Genomic DNA, 17353 nt, shown 5'->3' with positions numbered 1-17353 from the left:
CCCTAGGGACATATGTTGTCATGAAATGTGTCAGAAGGGGTCATAGGATATCCTATGACCCCTTAGGATGCATAAGAACAAATGAAATATGTCCCCAAGGGTCATAGGGCCCCCAAGGGCATGTTGTCATGAAATGTGTTGAAAGGGGTCATATGATATTCTATGACGTCTTAGAATGCATATGAACAAATGAAATATGTCCCTAGGGGTCCTAGGTCCCCTAGGGACATATGTTATCACGAAATGTGTGAAAATGGGTCATAGATTATCATATGACCCCTTTCAACCGATATGAACAAATGAAATATGTTCCTAGGAGTATGTTGTCATGAAATATTTTGAAAGAGGTCATAGGGTACTTTGTAACCCCTTTCGATCTATTCAAACATATGAGATATGTCCCTAGGGGTCCTAAGATCCCTAGGGACATATATTATCATCAAATGGGCTAAAAAGAGTCATATGTTACCCTATGACCCCTTTCAATGTTTTTAAACATAAGAAATATACCCCTACATGTCCTAAGGCCCCTAGGGACATATGCTATCATTAAATGTGTTTAAAAGGGTCATAGGTTTTCCTAGGACCCGTTTCAACTCTTTAGAGTGTGTGAGATATGTCCCTATGGGTCTTAGGATCCCTAGGGACATATGTGTCATTAAATGAGTCAAAAGGTGTCATATGTTTCCCTATGATCTCTTCCATTCATTTTTAACATGTGAGATATGTTCCTAGGGTACTACAACAACTAGGGACATATGTTGGAATTAAATGGGTCGACCATTCAGTCACATTATATATGTTCCTGGGGTCCTAAGGCTCCTAGGAATGTATGTTTTCATGGAATGGATACCTTATGACCCCTTTTGACCCATTTAGACAAATTAGATATGTTCCCATATAATTATTATAATATATATTATATAATTACTAAGTTCTAATTACTATAATATATACTATAATCAAACATATATACTATAATATATACACTATAATTAAATATATATTATAACTAAATATACATACTATATAACAACTATATATAATACATTAAATTTATATTATATAATTACTATATATATTAAAATATGTATGATGTATAATAATTATGCTAAAGACATACTATACTAAGGAAAATAAGTTAGCATTGTTGATCAATGGTTCAAAGTATACTAAACACCTTGCAAGATGATTGAAATGATTTTGTACGTTGGCTAGTTCTCTATAATTTTTGTTGCACAATGTATTATGGTGGGGTCATTCCAAATCAATTGAGTGACTAAGTTCATTAGCCTCTATTTTTAGTGACCAATTTCTTTTATGCATTCAATGACAGTTTTCGTTCCTTTTTTCCCGTTGTTGTGTATCGTGTGATCATTTATGAACTTCTGTAAATTTTTATCATAGATATCTAGTGCAAGTGATAATTTCTCTATAGGAAGCTTCTTTATGGGGATATCTAAAATCATAAAGCCCCATATTCTATGATTTATTATGGGTGGATCTATTCCTTCTTTTCCATTGCTCATTGTGCCATTATCATGAGTTATTTCCATCTCTCTTTTCTCACCATATGGGATGTGTTTGATAAGTTCTCCATTTTTCCTATAGCTAGGAAAGCTTTCTTAAATTGTCCAAGTTTAATGTTGCAGTCTTCCTTGCATTTTCATAAGTTTCATTCCTTCAATATGACATTTGCAAGTGCAACATATATATTTGGTAATGTACTAGATGAATGTTGATTTTTTGTTTTTGACCCCTTCACCACTTTTTCTTTTGAGATGTTCATAAAGGTTTCTATTTCAATGTGTCTCTTAAATTAATAATCTATGTTCTATTTAATGAAGTTATGAGATTTTTAAATTTTTTTAGTTTAGTTATTTTATTGCAGCCATGTTTTTTAGTGTATAGTGGAAAATAGAAAGGCTTTCCACTAGAATGCTCTTATTGTGGAATAGAAAGTGAAAATGTAATGTTGTCTCCTATTTGATGTTGTCTAACTTTTCCTTACATTTTATAACATTTGAGGGACAAAAATTTAGATATTTGCATTCTTCTATAGAATCTTACCCATTTACAAAATCCTTCGTTGATTCTCTCCATAAAGGAGTTTGTGTTTCATTTTTCTATAGACCTCTATCCATGTTGTTCTTATAATACCAACCCCTAGAAGTCTCTAATTTTCAATGGACACGGGTAATTATTTGATTGTTGTGCACTTGAAACCAAGAACACATAATCCTCTCATGGTAGTAAATAAAATTATGTGAAATTCTTTGAATCTTCTTCTTCTTCTTCTTCAAATTATCTAGAATGCTTTAAATCTTCTTCTTTTGGCCTGCTATGCTAGACAATTGCACTAATTGGCAAGTATTTGATTCTGATTTACAAATTGTTAATTTCCTGCAAAATGAAGTAGAGTTCTCTACTAGAAATTAGTCTAAGATTTAAAGTTAGTATGGGGATCAGAATTTGAATCTCAACTCCAACAAGTTTCCTTAAGGTCTAATCACTTTAGAGGGCATATTGAACTCTGATGATCAAGAAAGAATAAAGGGCTCAAACTTGACTGCAAGGAGAAATGACTACACACCTATCACCATTGCAGATGGAAAGACTCTTAAATTTGGAAAGGTAAGCATTGGTGCTAAATAAGAGGTTTTAATTAATTTATGTCATGAATTTAGTGATGTTATTGCTTGTACATATGAAGACTTAAAGGGTTTTGACCCAAGTTTATTCTAGCATACTATAGATTTAGATCATGATGCAAAGCCTATTAGACAAAAGAAAAGGCTAGTTAACCCTAGGATTGAACCTTTAATGAGAAAAGAGCTATCCAAGCTCATAGAGGCTAATACCAGTTTCCCTTTTAAGCACTCCTCGTGGTTAGCTAATCTTGTTCCTGTTAGGAAGTAAAATAGAGAGATTAGGTTATGTGTAGATTTTAGGTCACCATCCTCTTTCTTCTACTTCCTTCTATGGAACAAATTCTATCCAAGGTTAGTGGTTCATAAAGGTTTTCCTTGTTGGATAGTTTTTTCAGGCTATAATCAGGTCTCAATCCAAGAGTTAGACCAATATAAAACAATCTTCACTACCAAATGGGGTACCTATTTGTATTTTAAAATGCCATTTGGACTAACCAATGTCGGTGCCACATTTCAAAAGGAAATGGAGATGGCCTTCAAGGGTGTGCTAGAGAATTTTGTACTGGTATATCTTGATGATATAACTATCTTTTCAAGACATGCTACATATTACTTTGATCATTTGAGGTAGGTATTTAACAAATGCAAAAACTATGGTGTGTCTCTAAACCCAAAGAAGTGTGTGTTTTCAATTTATCAAGGAAAGCTCCTAGGACACATTGTATCAAGAGATGGACTAGTGATAGATCCAGAGAGAGTGGAAGAAATTCTCTCTCTTCCACTTCCTATCCATAAGAAAGTATTGTAGAGCTTTCTTGGTAGGATCAACTTTGTAAGAAGATTCATTCCTAATCTTGCTTCCATGGTAAAAACCTCTCACAACCATGTTGAAGAAGAATATGATGTTCACTTGAACCAAAGAAGGGAAGGCTAGTTTTAAGGAGATCAAGAAATCAATTGCATCAGCTCCCACTCTTGCCAACCCCTATTTTGATAGAGATTTCATCCTTTACTCTCTTGGAGGAGAGTCAAGTATATCAACTATTCTAGCACAGTTGAATGAAGAGAATTTAGAGCAACCCATTTCCTTCTTTAGTGAAGGGCTTAAAGATTATGAGAGAAGATATAGCTATGTAGAGAAGAAAGTCCTTGATATTGTAAGGACTCTCAAAAGGTTTAGACATCTTCTATCTCATAACAAGGTCCAACTCTTGGTCCCACATTAAAGTGTGAAGGAGTTCTCAATAAACAAAGATATTGATGAAAAGAGAGCTAGATGGATTACGAAAGTCATGGAAAATGACATTGATATCAAGATCACCAAACTTGTGAGAGGCAAGAGATTGTGTGAACATATGGCTTCATATTTTGAGACACTCAAGGAAGTTGCACTCTTAATACAAGGTATCCAACAAGTAGAGAATGAAAATCAGAATGATTGGTTATAGGACATGACTACCTTTTTGATAGAAGGGCGATATTCCCAAGGCCTAGATAGAGCCAAGAGAAGACAATTCAGGCTGCAATCTATTCCTTATGTCTTGGTAGATGGAATATTATTTAGAAAGATTCTAATGGAGTCCTATTGAGGTGTATTCAAACTGATCAAATTAGAAAATTGTTGAAAGAGTTCCATGATGGCCACGCTAGTGGTCATTTCTCAACTAGGATCACAACAATGAAGATAATGAGGGCTGGTTATTATTGACCAAAACTATTCAATGACTATCATATGTGGGTGAGAAAATGTGAGAAATGTGCATTCTTCTTAGGAAAACAAAAATTGGCTACCCTTCCTCTCCATCCTATTCAAGTTGACCAACCATTTTCTCAATGGGGTTTAGATTTTATTGGTCCAATAAATCCACCCTCTAGTTCTAGTCAAATGTGGATCTTAGAAGCCATAGATTATTTCACAAGATGGATAGAAGCACATGCTTTTGGAGATGTAGTAGAAGCTTCATTGGTTGAATTTCTTAATACAACTGTGACCAAATTTAGTGTTCCATCAACTATCATATTTGATAATCCCAAATCTTTTGTTGGAACTCACATATGCTCTTGGGCTCTGGAACATGAAATATATTTGAGCACTTCTTGAAACTATTATCCCCAAGGTAATAGCTTGGTTGAATCCTGCAACAAGAAACTCATCGAAATAATAAAGAGAACAATTGAAGATAATCAAAGGTATTGGCATGCCAAGTTAAGGACTACCCTTTGGGATGACAAAATTACACCCAAGAGAGTGATTGGGAACTCACCATTTATGCTAATATATGGATGTGAAGTAAGAGTTCCTATTTCACTTGAATTCCCCTCTCTTGAACTGATTCATCAATTGGAGCTAGCTAAGAATGATGCTATGATAGTCAAGTTGGTAGAACTAATTGAATTAGAAGAGAAGGGACAACAAGCTATGCGTACACTTGAGGCATGCTAGCAACAAGTCAATAAAATTTTTTAAAAAAAAGGCTACAACTAAAGTTTTCAAAGAAGGAGACCTTGTTCTCAAGTTAGATGCAGATAGAGATAAACCTAGTAGGCAGTCCAAATTTGATGCTATGTGGGGTGGGCCATATGTTATCACCAGTTATAAGGAGGCCAACACTTTTTAGCTATCTAGTCCTGATAGTGATATTTTGCTAATTCCAATTAACGGAATTCACTTTAAACCTTTCTTTTGAAGAAGGTTAAGGTTTTCTGTATATAGTAGAGTAGTTTCCTATTTTCAACAAGTGTATGGGCACATACCATCTCTGAGAGATGTCAAGTTTTTGAAGTTGTAGGAGAGGTAGAGTTTTGTGAGGATACAGATAGAATATAAGGTTTATTTTGTGACTGTAGCCTAATGGATTGGTCAAGGCCATTGGTCCATGCTTAGTAGGCAAGCATCCCCTCTAAGTCAACAAAAATGTTAGCCATTTCCCCCCCTTCCTAAAGTTTGAATATCCAAGGTGAAAACCATATCTATGTTTATTTGATTGGTTCATTAATTGTCATGCAAGCTAATAGAGATACATCATACTTTGACCTTTCCTTTTTCATTTTTTAAAGAGGTGTAAATGATTTGACCTAGAGTGATGAACCAGTGAGGCCACAAATGGGGGACTTCATCCCCATTATATTTGAACCTTGATGGCAATAATAACAACTCAACAACTTAACCATCACAACATGCCACTATTGGCCACTTTGACTTTTCCTTTTATATTCATAAAGCCTTATAAATTTTCATGTTGAGGAAGCATTTGAGTTGCGATGATGTGAAACCCCTTTTCATTTGATCACTCTTGTTAAGGCTTAATTGTCAAAGGTGGTCGTGAAGGTGAGATGCAATCAATATCACTATCAACATGACTTCATAGATTAGAAAGCTAACACTTAGGAACAAGTTGCAATGGAGAAATTAACTTCAATTGTATGATTGCAGGTAGTTTCAACTCAAGTAGTTTAAAGCTGTAACCATGCAATGTTAATTGCAACAGTCAAGTTTCATGTGTTTCACATCATCGTAGGTGGCCAAGGCTAACCTAAGATCAGAGTGGTGATGCTGTAAAATACCTTGTGTTCTCATTCACAGGGTTAGTAGTTGGGTTAGCATTTTAGGTGGTGAAGTTGTCAAAAGGTCTTATTCACACTATCCTAGGAGGTTAAGGGAAAATCATGGTTAAGGTTACGAAGCAATGAAATACCTTGTGTGCACCATCGCACGATTAACCTTTGGGTTAATGATTTGAGTTGCAATAGTGTAATTTTAGTTAGTTGAATGGTTTCACTTGTTTGCAAAGGTTAGTGAAAAGGATCGTTTGGTGGTTCTAAGGATGCAATCACAGTTAGAAGGTCATTCTTGCAGCTTCGTTGGGTATGATCTACAATTATTATAGACAGTTGAAAAGTTGTGATGGCACAAAATAGTTGGCTTGAGAAATTATCACAACATCACATGATATTAAGGGACCTTGCGTCTAATAAATTTGATGGAGCAAAAAAGGTAAGGTGAATGGCTTTGCATCATTGTGTGGATAGAGGGTCACTAAGTCCAAACCATGATGATGGTGTGAAAGGTCAATTTCATGTTGAGTGCAAGGTTAGAATAGTTAAGAGGATAAAGTGAAAACGAGTTGTGAAACAATAATAAAGGAATAATATGAAGAGGTCCTAGCTTCATAGGGTCAAATAGTTAATAGAAAAAATGAGTTGCCAGGCTACAAATAGTTATGAGCATAGGTCAACGATTTAAAGATGAATGCTAGCAAGGTGGAAATTTTTTTCAAGGGTATAGAGTCATGTGGTAGAAGAAATGATTGACTTTAGTTGAAAAGATGAAGGAGAAATGATTTGTCATCTACAACCATTTTTTGGTGTCCCCAACATCACTGCACTCGATGCTTCTTAAATACATATCATGGCCAATCTAGCTTTGATTTGATCTCTTGCAGCTAAGTGCACTCTTTCCCTTGTTCTTCTATCATTTCTTGTGGGAAGTTGTACTTCATGATCATATTTTCTTCTGATTCTCAGTTATTTCTTTGAGCTGGAACCCAATCTCATGATCGATAACTCATCAAATTTAAGTTTGTATATTGGCTTATGCCTGCACCCTATAAAAGACAAGTTTTGTTTCTCTTCAAAGATATTTCTCTTTTCTAGGCTTGTATAGATATTCTTTGTAAATGTTCTTGCCTCTTATTCAATACAAATCACTACTGTTACATCCACTCTCAGTCAGTTAGATTTGTGTCATCTAGCTAATACCTCATCTTTTTTAATGTATTATGACAGTTTCAATATCATTTGATTATGTTCTTTTGCGGCTAACTAATCTATTAAGTGAACTGGTTGTATTCCTTATCTGGTTATGTTATCTTCTTCACTTTTCTATGGTGTTAAGATTGAAGGAATATAGATAGTGGTATGTATCATGAATTCTATTGGATTCTAGTGTAGTTATCAGGAGGAAGTGGATCAATATACTATTTGGTGTATCACCCCCTCTAGATTAGAATAGGTAGTTTGATTTTCATGCATCTCCTTCTCCCTTTTCCTCTCAAAAAGTAGTTAGATGCACCTTGATAATAAGGAAGTCGACCTTCTCTGGAGACTCAATCTTTGATTTCAAAGTCCCACACTTTGGAGCTTGTTTCCATGTTACACGAGGTTTCCTTTAGGTAAAAAATTTAGGCATGGGTGCAAAATTTTGTGTCAATAGTTATACTGATTCTAATTGGTCTAGTTGCTCCATAAACTAAAAAATTACAACAGGATGTTTTTTAATTCTTGGGTGAACAATGATATCATGGTTTAGTAGAAAATAACCTTCAGTTTCCTTAAGTTCCACCAAAGTTGAATATATGGCAGCCTCCATGGGAGCTCACAAAGAAGTATGGATGAGAAAGCTAGTATCTGGATTGTTTTGAAAGCAACTAGATCCCATTGTGATTCATTATGATAATTAGAGATGCATCAAACTTTCTACTAATCTAGCCTTCCATAATCACTCAAAGCATATCAAAAATCTATACCATTATATCATAGATATGGATGACATAAATGTGATCAAGCTCATTTATATCAGCACTAATGATCAAAATGTTGATATCTTCACCAAGCCTCTTGCAAGGATGAAAATAGAATACTTTAGAGGTAAACTTGGTATGATAAATTTTTAAATACATTTCCAATTTATATATTCATAAATAATTAAAAATTAGATTGTTTGCAAACTTGTAAAACGAAAGGTGGAAATCTTTCATATGTGTTTAAGATCACTATTGTAAGGTGACGATCTTATCAATAGTTGATCTATCTTCTAACACCAAAAGTGTCAAAGTAAAGTGTTATGATTTCTCTTCAAGCTGGATTTTTCCAGACACCATGAAAATTATTGTTATAGTTCTTCGGGCGGATTTTTTCACACACAAAAATTGATTAACCAAAATTAAGTGGTGTTTAAATCTTGTACATATATCTATTTCAAATCCCTCATTGCTAAAGAGGGAGTGTTAAGAATGTTATCTTTTAGTGAACTGAAATATCTAATGAAATATTGATTATTCATATGTATCTATACATTACACACACACACACACACACACACACACACACACACACACACACACACACACACACACACACACACACACACACACACACACACACACACACACACACACACACACACACACACATGCACGCGAGCGCACACACACACACAAATATAATTTATCATAACCTTATACTACAAATACCAATTCTCGATAAGAGTCTATTCTTCCTTCTTTGTCATTAATAGAATTAGGGATCATATCATCCACATCTGTTCTTACTCACCGATTATTATCAGGAGTCTTGCTTTATCTTACACCCTAATTATTATTAGGTGTTTGATTTGCATTCACATCAATTGGTATAGGGTGTTTGCACACTGATTAATATTTGTCACCTTCTCTTGCCTATCATACTGATTTAGTACCGGGTTGTTATATTTTGTTATGATATGGTGCAGTTAAACTTATGTTGAGATATGATCACATAGGGTCATGCCCCTATGTGATGATGCTTTAATATATATAAGTTCTATTCAATCTGCAAATCATGCATATTTAATCTCAAGTTATATCAGAATACTACTATATATATATATATATTGAAGATATCTTGAATTTATATAAATCATTAAACTTTCACATAATAAACTTCAAGTTCTTCAAATTTGATTCATCTCAAGTCGAAAAATATAATTTTTTAGTCTCCACCAATAAAGATCTAATAAACATTACAGACCCCACATATTCTTTATTAAATCAAATAGACTTATTTTCATGTGCACTCAATAAGGCCTCGCAACATATTTTATTGACCATGCATGAGGACTTGCAAAAAATGCATTCCAAGTGGAACCTTCTTATTGGTTAATTAGATTTCCATGTCAACATCCTTGTCGTCATGTGTATGTTTATTCAAAATATATATAAGGTTGGTCAGATGGTCCTAGGCCCACCACATGGACTACCTCCTTGTCAAGGACACCAAGTACTTAAGATGCTATGCTATTTTTTGTAATCAAAATAGCTTGAATGACATTCCCATCAAAAATGTGGGATATATCCTTTTAATTACCATTTATACTCTCATAGGTTCAATTATATTTTATGGCAAACTTTTCATGACCCAAATGACATATCAGAAAGGAAAGACACAAATGAACTCCACATCAATGATCAACAATCCTTACCTCCATTTTAAAACATCACTAATGGCCAAAATTTCCCAAGTACTTGTAAAAACTTGGTGGTTGCCTCATGCCAAAATGGCAATAACAATCTAGAATCTTATGCATACATTGAGAAAATTTTATATCATATACTTACTAATTTATTGGTATTTCTTATTTTTTTTCAAAAATAAATACATCTTCTCACGTTGCCCATGGTTACATTTGGCATTTTTCTCTTGTTCACAGCTTGCCTCTGATCAATTATGCCTCTATTTGACTTCTACAATCACCTAGCAAATTGAAATTGCTTTTTTGACATGGTGGTAGAAAGATGAAACTATCTATTTTTCTTTTATTGGTTTTGTGAGCATACACAAGAAAAGGATTCGATATCCAGATATTAGAAACTTTGGACTGTTATCATGATAGGGTGATGCACAAATGTTGGATTAGGGTAATACCCACCAATGAAGGGCACACAATGCATTATCTCATGAGACATGTTTCATACAGTAGTTTTACATAACTTTGAGAACACATCTCTGCCTAAGATTTATTTCATTTCATATTTGCACTTATTTTGATTGACCTCTAGGGCAAGAATCAAGATTTAAGAAATTTTCTTATCCCGTGTTGGCAAGTTGGCTGGGCCACCTCATCGTATATAGTTGTGGACAGTTGAAAAATTCCATTTGCATTCTTATAATCTCGTGAGAAATTTGGAAGAATCCAATGATAAAGGCGATTAAACTTTAATTAAAAGCACCATGTGTTAATGCGCTTCATACCCATGTACATGTCCAAACATATTTGCTTTAAACAAATTGTGTTTACTTGATTAAAGAATAATACATCCTTTCGATTCTTTTATTACTCGTTTAGAAAAGATTACCATCTCTTGATATTGCTTGTTTTAATGTTTGTCCTGATATTATGAGCAATAGCCATCAAGTGAAATACATGAATACCCCCAAATGAAGCAATCATACTATTAAATTTTTAGTTAGATCATTCTTCGACATGCTCTAATGGTCTTAAATTTATCTACTCATATATGATTTTAATAAATTTCATAAGATGCCACTCTCTCCACTTGGCGGAGCACACAAGCAACTTCATTTAGAGATTTGATCACTTTTAAATAGCATTTGGTCATCTTTGAACTAATTGCATCAAAGAATTTGGGATTGTCACTTAATGAATATATATTCTCTAGTTTAGAGATACCAACCTTGATCAAACTAAAGAAAGCAAGAAACTAGTTGGGTCCCAAGTGGACTTGACTTAAAAAGGAAGAAGAAAAATTCAAACAAATGGTCTGGAAAATTGACTTGGGAAAGTTTGGATAGTCTCCATAGTTAATTTGATCACATTTAGCCATCAATTTATCACCGAAGATAGCAAAATATCTAAGCTAATGATTTGGCTAGCCTTAAAAACTGACAAATTCAACTAACTAGGCCCGTGGACTAAAAAAGTATATTCTTTAATCCACACTCTTTTAGTCTACAAATTTTCATCTCGTGACAATTACCTAGTCAAAAGATATTAACTGTCAAAGTTGCCTACTTCAAACTATCCTGCAAGTGAACATGTTAGAAACATATAATATCATTTGGATTTGACTTCAAAAACTAGACAAATAGTCAATTGGGGAGATGAAACTTGACACATTTTCTCACTTTGATATAGAGAGTATAGAGCTACATTTTAGGCTCATGACAATAATTTGTGCGCATTTGATGAATGTGCAAACTTGGCTTCCAAAACTTGTAGAATTGGGTATATTGATAAAATTGAGAGTTTTGCATATGGAATTGCTTCTTAAAAGTACTCAAAAGGATTTGTGAAAACTTCCAACTGGAATTCTTGAAGTATTTTTAGTATAGAATAGTGGTTTGATTTGTTTAAGATCATCTATCATGGATTACAAGTTATAACATCCCAAACAATGCTGCCAATCATTTTGCAACTATGATTATTGGTAAAACTTTAGAAATTGCATTTGGAATCGCATTTGAAAACTTGTCAAATGGGTTCATCAAGAACTCAAACTTGGAACATGGAATTTCTTTGACCTCGGGAATGCAATGGAGATATAATATCTTCAATCGGGTCAAATAGGTCAAAGTTACAATTGGTCAAACACTGCTACTGGATAACTATCATTGTTGACAAGTGGGGAGATTAAATTTTTTGCAAATGGAATTGGCCCAATAAACTTATCAAATTGATTCATCAGGGCTTCAAATTACACATGGTGGATGTCATCTATGAATACAACATAGTGCCATAACCATTTCTTCAAAACACTAGATCGGTCATAAAATATGTGTTGGCAAATAGGGCTTCATAGATTAATGCAAAATGTGGAAATATATGACAACAGTAAACAATGAACTTTGGGTAACTAAAAATGCTATTTGAATGACTCAAAATCTAAAACTTAAGCTCTCTAGTAAGATATTAAATATTCCCAAAGTGGTCGGTGCAAGATATTCAAATGCAAACTAGCCCTTTGAACACTATTTGACACTCGCACAAAAATACAAATTTCACAAATGCTCCAAATGACATCTCATGAAATGATTTAGAATCACAACTTAAGTACCTAAGATGCATGTATATACTAAATGCAATATATGGAACACTTGAAACACGTCATGGGACTCAAAATGAGAATCAAGTACATAGGCATGGAAAACATTTATAGGGGTTACTTTTGCACAAAATTTCAAATGTGGTAATCAAAATCCTTGCATATTTTTGAGTCCCAACACTATGAACCACCAAAAGACCTACTGAAAAAGATGATGTTGAATGGTCTAATGGGGTGGACTAGTCAACCCACCAAAGTTCCATTCGTAGATCAACATCTGTTGTATCTTCATGGCATGGTCTTGTATAAAAATGTGTTACCCATGTATGGACTTAGCATGTTGTATTTGAATGAATTACCTATATTGGGACTTAGCAAGTTTTTATGCATTACCCAAATATAAGATTTAGCATATCTATGTCTAGATATGTTACCCATGAATGAGATTTAGCAAGTTTATCTATGTTACTCATTATGAGATTTAGCATATGCATTTTTGTGTCAAAAGAGAGAGATGAAGTAACAATGGATAGATTTGAGAATTAATTAGATAGAATACCTAGTATCTAGGGATAAATTACTCTAAGCCATCCTTAGAATTTGGATTTTCTACCCCATGAGAGGAAGAATATATACAAGGAGTGTGTGTATATACCCCCCTCCTTATCATGTCTAGATACTAGACATGAGAAGGAACAAAAAGAGGATACCTACTTTATGCAATAAAGAGATATCTTTAAAGAAACAATGTGAACTATATTCAAAGTGAAGAGCCATAACTCTTACAATCTAACAAAATAGACAATCATAAAATGAATATATCGCTTATAAAAAAAGGATCCTTAAAAGGGAGAAATCTTAATAACAAGATGTCCACATAAGAGGAGTTTTTGATTAAGATATCAACTCTAGGAAGAACGGAATAATAACAATAATACACCTATTCAAACCCCTATGTATAGGTTAAATAAGGATCCTTGAAGGTAATAATCTCCAAACAAAGGAAAGTGTATATAATTGAGATAGATTTCTTGATAAAGAAAAGGTGATGACCTAGGACATGCACCTCTTGCAAATGAGAGAATCCATAGTCAAGGCACAATTATTCATAAATAAAGAAAAATGTCACATAATAAAAAAGTTCCATGTAAGCTTGAAGAAAGTAGATCCCTAGAAAAAAGAATGTAAAAATCCCCTTGCCCCCTAGACGGGAGACAAAAAAAGAGATCTATAGTGGATTATATAACTAGATCTTGAAGAACATGAGTCCTAAGAAAAAACTGATAGCCATGCACAAAATGAAAACACTTGATACTTAACAAGAGAAATATAATGCTACATTGGAGAGGAGTAATCAATTCTAAGCAATATAAGAGTTCTAGAAAAGAGTACCATAGATGAAAGGAAGCTATATAAGATCATTATATGAGAAGCTTTTAGATCAAAGATATGAATGATACTTTGCTAGGCAAAAAAACATAGTTATGCATGTAAAAAAGGAAAAGATATCCACAGGTGAAAATATCCCATAGAATAATACTAATCTATAAGAAGATAAAGAAAAGATGTCATTATAACATCTAGAGAACATCTTATGACAAAAACATGAGAAATAAAGAAATATACACCCATGTCACATAAAGAGATGTATCAGATAGAAATGATGGATTATGCAAAAAGAAAGAACAAGTTTTAATAAAAAATAAATATCAAACTCCTCTTCAAACATGAGATTTCAAAAAAAATGCCCATGTATAGAAAGAAGGGATCTGTAATGCCCTGCCAAAGGATCCAAAGAATTAACCTAAAGTTTCACTAAGTTTGGTAGCATTTTTTTTAAAAAAATTTAAAATGAAAGTAAAACCATTCATAACTTAGTAGCAAAAGCAATAACAAACATTCAACAAAAAGTAAACATAATATACATAACAGGTTTCATTCTTTATGGATCCCTCAATGTTGAATTACATCTTAATCAACTAGTATTAATGATTCCATCTAATACTACATCCACATAAAAGAATAAATAGAAAGTCCAATGTCCATATTACACATTTGTTTCAAAATGCCTCTTGGCAATTAAATTCGAAATGCTCAATCATCCACTGTACATGACTTAGGGTATGAAAGGCTTAAAAGAATATACATCCATGTAAATAAACTACATCATCATGCTAACTCTAATCCATGATGCAATAACATACATGAAACCTCAAACCATACATGATACATCATCATAACCATAAATCATCAAACATAATTAACTAAGTGCACGGTTCCTCCCAACCATAAATAGCATCATTAGACCATCGTGGATCCTAACCATCCCTCCATGTGTAACATTCCAAATCACTAAAGAGATCATCGGTATTAACATAGTAGGAATGTCACTCCTAAAAACATACTACATCATATACAGAAAGTAATCTAACATGCAAAATAAAGCATAAGATGATCCTACAAAGTAGATAACATCATCTATCACATGTTAATCATCACTATAAAGAAACATTTCCGTCATCATAATCCAAGAATAGAATGAAGATAGATGCTAGCAAAGAATGCATCAGCCATGGTGTCTCAGACGGATCTCAAATGGTAAGAGTGAATAAGCAGTGCCACCCGATCACATGGAACCTAAATGGTCCACTCCCACCGCGCTAAGGAGATATTCTCAAGTCCCAAACAGGTTATCAAAATCACATAGCATAAATACTCTCTAAGTCCAGGAATCCTAAAAGTATACTAACTCAAAGGTTCCAATCACAAAATGAAATCTAATCCTAGAGGCACACAAAGACATGTAGGAAACCTACTATGCAAGTGAGAAAGTTTCATCGCATGGATCATGCTAGAGTTACCCTAGCACTCTCTCAATAGACCCTGGCCGCCTAGTGATCCTTGTGCGGCCACTAGTATCCTCTCATAAAGACGAGGCATACTACGGAATGCAAAGTCGCAACCAAGCGTTCTCTCTACTCCCATCCTAGTCTGTACTAGCACTCGAGGCATGAGCGAGAACATACAATTATCTTATTAGGTTCATTTAATCCCCATTTAGTGTAAATGTTATCACTTATTAAAACAACTTACAATGAGTTACCTGGCAGCCACTTAGGGCCCTGACCCCCATTGCAAGCCACTTCCCGACACTGCAAGTAGATAACCTACCCTAGGCTCATGGAATTATAAATCAAAAAATCACCACAGTCCTGTACAAGCGACTGGAAAAATACCAAAAGATAATCCACAATAAGAACATCAAATCTCCATGAGCAAAAGAAAAACATCCATAGATAATCATGACCACAACAGTTCTCTATTGGCAATTGAAGGTATCACTGATAATCACAATATCTATTGGATCTCAACAAGCAACCAAAAACTATCTCAAAGTCATACTGATCGAAGACTCCAAAATGGTCAAGTCAAAACATGTCACAACATGACATCATCAAGAAATAAATCAACACTTCAGTCCCATCATGGCGACTGGATTGATGACTCAAAAATGGTTAAGTCAAGTGTCTCAAATACATATAACTTAGCTTCACTAAAGAAGACTGATGAACAACAACAATCAGTAAATAAAAACATCTCATAGAGCATACCATCACATTACCATGGTTGGGTTTAGAAAGATCGAGATCAACATCAGCATGACATCGCAAACACATAACCCTCGAGCCTCTGGTAGACATCCTAAGACTGGTCAACACTAGTCAACCCAAAAAACTCAAATCAAGAAGCATAGAGAAAACACAATGCAAGCACATGTTTTTGGTTTGCTAAAATTACATAGTTGAATTGAGTATGGAGGTTTCAGTTTCTGTCTGCAAGTATATTTCAAGTATATAAGATTTATCATTTGACCTACAAGTCAACCTGTTTGTTCCCTCGATAACATTATCCTTCCATTATTTAAAATTACATTCTAAGAATAACTGAAGGATAAATATCTACTCATTTAAGTCATTGAACTGATTTCCTTTGACTTTCAATAATATCCCTCAAAATAGTTTACAATAACTAGTGTCACTAATAATTAAACAAAACCCCGTTGATTCCAAGAACAACTTCCATTATTCAAATCGTTAGAATAAAACTTATCAATTTCCAATTAATTAATTTACAATTTCCCCAACACCAGTATTATCGATAATCATTCAATTAAACCCCATTTGATTAAACTAATTAACAATCAACTATATTCCATTTCATTAACATTTGAATTAATAATAATTTAATAACTAATAACAAGTTATATTAAAATAAATCTACAATAGTAGATTCTCCATTATTTTGCTAACAACAATGTCACTAGTAATTAAATATAACTTCCTTAAGAAACGTTCCCCATTATACGAGTCATTAGGATAAGACTTATCAATAATCAAATAAATAATTTATAATCTCCTTTAAGCACCTCAAGGACAATCATTTGTCTAAAATAGTCTTTGATGATTCTAAATATAATAATCACCAACTTTATTAATCACAATTTCATTCATGATTCAAATATTATATAACTCTATTAGCTAATTAATCATGATTGAAATTGTATTAAGTTAATTAAACAATATCTGATTAATTATTAAATCTTCAAACCAAATCCTTCATTAATTGATCTTAATTAAACCATATTAATTAACTTAATTAATAATATTCCTAACCTCGCCGTCCATGACTCCTTATCATTTTAATAATACTTAATTAAAAATTAATTAAATATTATTAAAGTTTTAAGCCGCCTAATTTTTAATCATTATAATAAATGTTTAATCAAATCTTTGCTAAACAACTATTATAATATCTAAAGTTGTTATTGACATTTTATATATTACTACTTAAAATATTTAATATATATTAAACAATAACTAATAT

This window comes from Cupressus sempervirens, chromosome 3, assembly GCF_028749045.1.
Source record: "Cupressus sempervirens isolate cs-2001-9-10 chromosome 3, ASM2874904v1, whole genome shotgun sequence".
Classification (NCBI taxonomy): domain Eukaryota; kingdom Viridiplantae; phylum Streptophyta; class Pinopsida; order Cupressales; family Cupressaceae; genus Cupressus; species Cupressus sempervirens.
The sequence above is the reverse complement of the archived record's forward strand: the minus strand, read 5'-3'. Positions refer to the sequence as shown.